The sequence below is a fragment of the Tubulanus polymorphus genome, chromosome 8, assembly GCF_964204645.1.
Source record: "Tubulanus polymorphus chromosome 8, tnTubPoly1.2, whole genome shotgun sequence".
Taxonomy (NCBI): domain Eukaryota; kingdom Metazoa; phylum Nemertea; class Palaeonemertea; order Tubulaniformes; family Tubulanidae; genus Tubulanus; species Tubulanus polymorphus.
This window is the reverse complement of record NC_134032.1, coordinates 7,746,152-7,754,502: the sequence shown is the minus strand read 5'-3', so window position 1 is coordinate 7,754,502 and position 8,351 is coordinate 7,746,152. Positions and strand designations below refer to the sequence as shown.

Here is an 8,351-nt window from a genome sequence, read left to right as displayed (position 1 = left end):
CATTGTCATTTTACCAGCCTCGTTTCCGCTTACTTTATAATACGCACCAACATCACGAGTGTTTGGTTTTTCGGTTATCGTGGCTTTCGAACGCAGTTTTGGTTTTACGGCATTAGACGCTGTCGATGTTACCGATCCTTTTTGATACATGGTGGACATTGTGAGACATTGCTTCGTCCCTTAGCTGCGCCCGTAGATAATTTTAATAGAATTTTTTAACTTCAGTGAGGTTGTCGTCGTTGCCAGCTGCCGAATTGAAGAGTCGTGAAATATCTACCATTGCAAGATATGCTCTGCGTACATTGGCAGTTGCAACTTTGATGAGTAGCTTTCCTTTTGGGTGGGGCAGACAGGGTAATAGAACTAATGGCATCGGATGGACTGGCCGCAGGTTCCTTTAGCAGGTGACCAACTTTGAGTATCTTCGTCTTAATGTCATGCATATAATCATCAGCTTTCACGATTACGGTCTGCAGCTGATCGTGATCGGTGGTATTTCAGATTATTTCGCTTTCAAATTCTGATAAAAGTGCACACTTTGTAAGTTTGGGACGATTTGCTGCAGTTCGAGCGTCAAGTCCATTTTCTTTCCAGCAGCAATGTCCGCATCGGTGAGATGGTCGAAATAAAACAATATAGCCTAGAGCCGTTTTTTCGATTTGACACATACAGGGGTGGCCTAGGGCCTGGGGCCCATATTTCTATGAATCGCTACTTGTCCTACAGTTTTGATGAGATCACTATATGACTTTGTACCAATGATCTATGGTCTGAGGCCTAAAACAATATAGAGCCGATTTTTGGATTTGATCCACAGGGGTGCCCTAGGGCCTGGGACCCATATTTTATGAATCACTCGTTTTACTTGGATTAAGATAAAACTTGGTACCATTGATCTTTTGGCTAAGGCCTAAAACAATATAGAGCCATTTTTTATTCTACCCCTAGGGGGTGCCCTATGGCCTGGGGCCCATATTTTTATGAATCGCTACTAGTCTTACTGTTTTAGTTGGATCAAAATAAAACTTAATACCAATGATCTATGGGCCAAGGCCTAAAACAAAATAGAGCCATTCGAATTTAATTCGACCCATAGCGATATGAATCGCTACTAGTCCTACAGTTTATATCAGATGCACATAAAACTAGGTACCACTGATCTGTGGCCCAAGCTCTAAAAAATATAGTTTTTTTTGGATTTGTAGCCAAGGGGTGCTCCAGAGGCTAGGGCCCATATTTCTATGAATCGCTACCAGTCCTACAGATTTAATCAATTTAAAACTTGTTCCCAATGATCTGTGGGCTAGATCTCTCAATTTTCTCTTGATGTTCTATCTGAGTGAAAGACTACAATCATTAATGATATGAACACCCTACCCTGTTTTGGGATTTCGATGGCTTGGGTTGCTCTACTGGGAAAACCCATATTTCTATGATTTGTTACTAATCCTTCTTACAATGGTACCTTCTTACAAGGGTACTAACATGCCTTTCTATGTCTACTTAGTGCTGAAGTTCTGGAAGGGCTGGAGCCAGTGAATTTTGGTCCTGATTTATCAATGCTGCCGTTTTGTAGAAGGATCTTTTGTCTATGGCATAAACCTTTTTCAGAGAATCTACAATATTCAACAATATTATTACAGTAATAAAGCTACCGTAGCTTTATCCCCATAACAGGAGTCGAGTTCATGCAAGGCCGCTGGAAACCCTATATGCGCTGGCAGGTGACTGTATCCGCAGACAATTTTATTCGCCTTACCATCAGTATACTGTTCTAAATACAAAAGCTGTAAGATGGTCTATTCCAGTGGCAGATGAGGCTGCACCTCTGTTCACTGTCTGCTGTAAAGTTGATGGGTGTTCTTGAGTGTGATTTGTTAGTACGTGTGATTGAGTATTCTTATTGAATCCACCTGCTTTCAAGATATCAAAACCAGCATAGGGCAGAGTTTTCAGTTTTTCAAAACACAGGTATCCCATCTGGCATAATTCGGGTTATTGGGACTGAAGAATACCTCCACCACTGCGGGTAGAATATTGATGTATAGTTCCATATCATTTGTTTTTATTGCACGCTGCATTTTACGATAAAAACAGTTGATAAGGTAGACATAGATTCCCCAAAAAGCAGTTGTATCTCCCCCTTTTTTTGCTACAATTGCCTCTTGGAGGAAATTCTTATAGTCTTTCATCATTTCCATGGACTCATCTGATTCAGCAACTCGGCTGACAATGCATTTATTTCTACTATGATGACATCGTGCTTCTCATCGCAATGCGACGAATTCAGGCAATCGGATTTCAGAAAATTTAATACGAGCTTCAGAGGTGTCTGACCAATTGTATTGAAACATCTTGCATTTTTCACGTCAAGGCAGTACTAGAGATACTTTTGGGTTATGTTAAACACTAAAAGAAAAGGCCATTGAGATTTTACTTATATATAAAGAATAGGTTAATTAAAGGCCGATGTCCAGTATAAAAGAGCAATCATGTGTCAGACATGGCAGTATCTCTGAACCCATGGAGCAGTGAAGAGCTTCAGTGGTTGAAACTGGTATTTACCTATTATCTCTGTCAGTGAACCCTCCTTTTGTCAAGGATATGTGTGAAGGTAAGTCTATTCAAATAACACTCAATTGTAAGTTTACCTTGTCCTTGATGTTGCTCTAATCTTACAGAATGCCGTTTATAAGTTGCCGTTTAGACTAATGTTCATGTCTTGTTTGTTGGTTTCTTAATTGTGGATGTGTATATATACCACTGCACCACATAATTGGAAAGACAAATGCCATAAACCACATACATTGAATAATGCATTTTACATTTATAAGAGCAGAATATATACGGTATGCAGATTTCAAATTGTGGTGCCTAACTAAATTTCATTGTATGAAGTTTTGGATAATTTTTGAACTTCCCATTAATTTTGTTATTATACTACAACAATGAATTGTACATCGTAAAAAAGGAAACTCATTATTCAAACTAAAAAAGAGGAAAATGTTTTATCAGACCTAAAAATTGCTGCTTATATAACAAATCTTCTACCATAATGCAATTTTAATGCATGGAGCTAAGCAATCCCTTTGCTCAATTTGAGACATTTCAGTATTTTGGAAAAATGTTGAAATCTTCGCACTGATAATTTAGCTTATAATTTTAGGAATCTGTGAAATAATCAAATGTTAAATCAACCCAAACAGAAACATCGAATGAAGTTCGATTGAAGTACTTTTAGTAAGAAATATTCAGATTAAGAACTATACACAACAAATAACCATTTATCTGAAACTAGGGGTCCAGGGACACCGTGCCCACTTGGGTTAGAAAATCTGACAATTCTAACATTCAATGCCCTCTGGTGAACACAACATATACTGAAACCAATAACATTGAAACTCACCACAATCATGGAACATGTCACGTGGAACAATTTTGCAACTGATTGTGGTAACAAAATCTGCCAACTGTCTGTCACACCTGCTCTCCGTGCGACGTTTTGTTCCGTAATTTCATTAATAAACAGTTTATCTACCTTTATTAAGCATCAATTTGTTCAGTGAGGACTTTGCATTCAGAAATAAACAACAATTTTTACTAAAGTTGTTTTCGTTTTCATTTATGAGCGATAGTTTACCCAGCATACGCTCATGTAATGCTGAAAAATCCCCCCGCGGATCCTCGGAAACGTTGCAGTGACCACGATTGGTAGAACACTATATCCGTGTTGACGCAATGAGGAGAGAATCCCACAATGATAATAAAAAGTCCGAAAATGAAACTTCGAGATAGTAGTTTATTTCAACGTTTCGACTATATCCTAATAGTCATCTTCGGGAATAATGAGATACTACAGAAATTATGAGATATATATATACAATCCAGAGACAAAGAGACTAATTCAGGTAATCAGAGATGATACAAACTAAAGGAAAATTAACGTAGAAACAGTTACACGCTAAAATAGATTAAAGGGAAGCAAACTAAGGGGTAATTACAAACAACAATAGTCAGTATAAATATAAATGAAACTTAAAGTCAGTAGTAAAAAGAAAGACAAACTAGGGGGCACTTAAATTAAAACAAAGGTGAATACAAGTTAAGTCAGAGACGAAATTGATGAGAGAACAAATAACAAATAATCAAATAATCAATCATTTATATTTATACTGACTATTGTTGTTTATAATTACCCCTTAGTTTGCTTCCCTTTAATCTTTTTTAGCGTGTAACTGTTTCTACGTTAATTTTCCTTTAGTTTGTATCATCTCTGATTACTTGAATTAGTCTCTTTGTCTCTGGATTGTATATATATCTCATAATTTCTGTAGTATCTCATTATTCCTGAAGATGACTATTAGGATATAGTCAAAATGTTGAAATAAACTAATAAGCTTGAAATAAGCTTAAGTTATCGCGGATGACTTGAGCTACCTTCACATTATATTCCTTGTAAGAGAGAACAAGGGGTATACATGTTTTGTCAATGTCATTAATTTTGGGTCTATATAGAATTTTGTTGCATATGTCGGTAACATATACGTGTGCTTTCCTACTTAATACTCGATATCAATCCTAGTGTCCTGGGTTCCACTGCACTGTACTGTATCTGAATTGAAAAAAATTTGGTTCATACATCTGTATAATGAAATATAAGAATTAAAGAATTGGGAAATACACAACTACATACCTTTTTGACCTTGGATAGCCTTGTTGAGTTGAAGATTGTTTTCGGTGCTTTCCCCAGCCAGTGGAATTCTGCTGCCAGTTAATTAGAAAGGAGGATCTTCATTCTTTTTAGTTTGTGCAGGTACCTTATCTAGAACATTGAATATACCTAAGTAGGCTTGATTTTTAGCATTGGTTGACGTCTACGAGGTCATGCCAATGCTAGTAAAATGGATTGAAAGTCCTAGTCGAAAAAAAATGCCGACTTCTCATTTTCATAGTAACTTCAAATTGTTACTCCGTTCTCGTAAAACAGTGGACACAGCTGACACAAATAACTCAAAATAATGTTTCAATTATTCCCTACAAGATAGCGTCGCCAGATTTCTGATTTAATGGCCCAAAAAGTTATTCGATCGCATTTTTCTCGTTAGTCATCGGGTGGATGAACGGGGGTTAAGCATCGCGTAGTGATATGTCCGCAGTGACATGGGCATTAAAGAATTTGGAACGACCTCATCTGAATAGAAAAACATAAATCATGTACCTCCGATTTATAGATATCATAGTGTTTGAATATCACTGTTATTAGCCCCTTACACACTCGGCAGATAGATTCGCTTTGTAATGCATGACGGGAAAAATAACTTTTATCATTTCCACGTGTTGAACTCCACAACAGTGATTAAATTTACACGTTGTTTGTCGTAAAATGCAATATTGCGATGGTTATTTGCCGCTGCTGTAGTTTTTTGGAATTGAATTGAACAGCCTCGGTAGAGCTCAGTGAGATAAGGCGTGATGCTGTTGCATCCACTATTAGTGCTGAGTGACAAGTGGGTCAAGTCCTGCTGACAGCTTACAGTGTGCAGGCAACACCAAAGCCCGTTTCGTCGTGAAAATGACCAATCCAATAGGGTAAAAAAAACCAGGTCCGTACGACGTAAATAAACAAAAAGATATACAAGCAATCATCAGCCTGCCTCGATAGTGACATCAATGCCGGCATTGCACTCTGTGCGATGTTTTGATGCGTACGTTTGTCCGGTTGATCTACCTTAATGCATCATTATGCATGTATTTTGCATTCAGAAAAATCTTTCTGTTTTTGTTTTCATTATTCCGCAATAGGGTCTAACAGTTCATGCTAGGAAAACCACAGTCAGTCATGATTACCCTTACAGTTGTACTTTAAATGCGAATCTTGTGTAGGCAAAAGTGCGAAATTGTTGTTAAATTGGTTTTTGTATACAAATCCTGATTGATATAAATTTTTCTTTGCTAGAATAAACTAGTTCCTTCTTTAACAAAATCGCATTAATGAGGTTTACAAATACAAATAGTGTAGGCTAAATCGTTCGGCAGAATTACGAAATTCATTCAATTCTTAAGTCTTTGGTCCTCCCAATGAACATTGTCATAGAACATTTTCTGGCAGATGTAAAGCGTTAACGGCTTAATACCTTACCACAGTATAATCAACCAATGCTTCAAGGCCCATGGGCCTCTTGTTCTTCATTTCTGAGCAGCTCCTTTTTTGATATAAAACCTTAAACTTTATGTTGATAATAATAATGATTACTTACTAGCCCTTCGCTGATGGCCTGGTCGCCAAGTCTCCCTGCAAGCCTATCAAAGTGCTCTTTTTCATCAAGAGGTAATTCTATATCATCCGGTAACTAAGCAACTTCCGTTCGACCATTTTATGTTAGTGTAGGGTGTGCCTTACTTTAATGCTTTTGTTCCGATTTGACCTCAACTAGCAACTCCAAAATTTTATCAAGTTTCCTCTCTAAAAGAACTAGATGTTTGTTAAAATGTAATTGATTCCATCGGTGTATGATCAATCAAATGAGAAAAAATCAGCTTACCCACCAACTAGTACAGAACTTGTACTGGTATCACCGAGTTACACATAAATTCAACGTAGTAGGAGGTGATAGAGGGTGTGGTAAGGAGCGGCGATTTTTGGGTGTTGACGATCAACTCGTGGTGGCAAGTTGGGGATTCATCACTAGAACTGACTTCTGGGTCTGAAAAATCACTAGGATAAGGTCTGAAATAAGGCTAATAACCCTCAGTGATGGACGAGAAAAACAATATGTGAACTATCATTTTGTAAAATTGAAAATAACTTTTTGCAGCCTTTTTTGGTGGACCATCAATGTCTGTACTATAGACATCAGATTGATGTTCAGCTTTTTGGATCATTTTTCTGGCCTTTGCTGTCACCTGCAAACCAAAAACATTACATTGAAGAAATTATTCTAGTATCAGAGTAAACACGTCATTTCATTGATCCCCAATCTTGATTTACTTACCCGTTATGCCCAGTACTCTTCCATAAGATTCATTCCAGGATCTTATGTGTGCGCAGTCACAGTCCTTCACCATTTGCGACACGGATTCATTTGTACCAGAAGGTGATTAAAAGCACTTCATTTTCCCATCAAATACCCATTTGGTCGGGAAAATGTCATCTGTTGCCTCTGATTCAACATCGCTGTATTTATTCTCCGTTTATCGTCTAAATTACAGCAAACACCACTTTCCGCTGAACAGCTTTATAATCGATACTCCACCAGAGTAAACACATTGTTCCATCTGAAATAATCTTGTGGTACCAGCACGCGCAGTAGAGATATACTGGATATTATGTACATGGATTTTCTCTTAGACTATGGCATGAAATTCGGGACAATATTTATAAACATGTTTTTCTATATTATATTTGTCAGTATTTCCTATTATACAATATACATTTATGAAATACATTATACATATAGAGGCGCCAGTATACAATATACATTTATGAAATACAGTATACATATAGAGGCTATACTTGTTATAGACGGCACTATACTGGTTACAGACGTCACTAATTCACAAGCATCGTGGGTTGCTGCGCATGACATTGGACTGGTTAACGAATGGATTGAATTGAGACTACTGTAGTCAAGGCCGTAGACCGATTAGGGTCCCCGGTAGGTAGATTTATTAAATACTAGTGGAGAGTGATTTTCAAACCTAGAACTTTCGACTTATTAGTTCATTGCACCTGAATTATGTAGGAATTGAGTGACCTATTATGTGGTGTGGTCACCTGTGCCATAGAGACCTGTAACGGATAACGTGGGCACGGTAACCAAAATAGCTTCTCCATAACGTTTGGATTTGGTGAGGTACAAGCAACTCCTGCCCAGCTGTGCTTGTCCTGCCTCCACCGAACTTGGGCCTCCATACAGCCCGGATCCTCTCGGGCGCCCCCTTTGGAGCTCCGGCCAGGATCTTCTTGGGGCACCCCTATCTCTTTGTACCTCTTCACTGTTGATGGGTACGTCCAGGTCTGCTCGTCCTCTTCTTGGAGGCGAGTAATTGAGCTGGAACCCTCTGCCGGATAAAATGTCGGTAGCGTGACTCCGGCCTCTCCTCAGCTGACCAGATTCATCGTGTCCTAAAAAGTTATGAGTCTGACTCACTTCCTCACTCGGCAGATCCCCGATAACTCAAAAATGGCATTCATAATTTGGAAAATTAACTGTATGTATAAAAATTTATTTTGCAGCTTCAACAGATTAAATCCAACGGGGTACCTCGGAATAATTTCTAATATACTTTTATTATTTACATAGTCACGGTCGTTCCACATTGCAACTATATACACTAGGCTCCCGGACAAC

The 8,351-nt window shown here is 38.1% G+C and overlaps 1 long non-coding RNA gene across 1 annotated transcript; it reads right to left on the bottom strand.

The window, feature by feature from the left end:
* Window positions 1-6,394: 6,394 nt before the first annotated feature.
* LOC141909800 (uncharacterized) lies at window positions 6,395-7,071 on the bottom strand. The gene is made up of 3 exons (XR_012619789.1): window positions 6,993-7,071; window positions 6,543-6,903; window positions 6,395-6,472 (listed from the first exon to the last, which is right to left on the bottom strand). It is a non-coding gene; the product is annotated as an uncharacterized LOC141909800 (long non-coding RNA).
* Window positions 7,072-8,351: the final 1,280 nt, after the last annotated feature.